This window comes from Arachis duranensis, chromosome 1 (genome assembly GCF_000817695.3).
Source record: "Arachis duranensis cultivar V14167 chromosome 1, aradu.V14167.gnm2.J7QH, whole genome shotgun sequence".
NCBI lineage: Eukaryota > Viridiplantae > Streptophyta > Magnoliopsida > Fabales > Fabaceae > Arachis > Arachis duranensis.
This window is the reverse complement of record NC_029772.3, coordinates 3,939,221-3,939,944: the sequence shown is the minus strand read 5'-3', so window position 1 is coordinate 3,939,944 and position 724 is coordinate 3,939,221.

Here is a 724-nt window from a genome sequence, read left to right as displayed (position 1 = left end):
GGGTGAATAGGTTTATTATTTTATTTTAGTTAATTAATGGTTGCTTTCTGCCTTTCTTTTACGTGTAACGTGTGGACCTGTTATGAACATGGCGGGGTTATTGTTATTCAAAACAAAAACAGGCAAAAGGAAAATTGCAGAATAAAAGAAGGGAGTTTTCCTCCTATTGGTCGGTGCCTAATCTCTATGCTCAATAATTTATTCACACGTTGCAGGAGAAATATTATATTATTTATAACTAATATTATATTGATTAAAGAAGAGTAAATATCGGTTATTGTCTATTTTCAGAAAAGACAAAATAATTTCCAAAAAAAATGACACTTCAATTTTCAATTTTTTTATTTGAAGACAATGTGACTCTTCTGATAAAAAAATTCATTTAAGTAACCAAATTAATTTTATAAGAGATTTTATTTGTAATTTGTGAGAATTACTACTAAATTTACTTTTTAAAAAAATTTCTACTCGTAATTAAGTGGAAAAAAATCTGCGCTAAAAATAATATTGTAAGAAAAAAAATAATTTTAATATGATTTTTTTTAAAATAGCATCAAACACAAATTGAGAGAAGAAAATATTAATATTGATAGTATTGATATTGATGATGATAATGATGTATGATAGATAAGATAATAATAATAATAATAAAGTATGATTACACAATAAAAATAATAAAAATAAAAATAATAATTATAAAAATGAAAAAAATAATGATAATAAT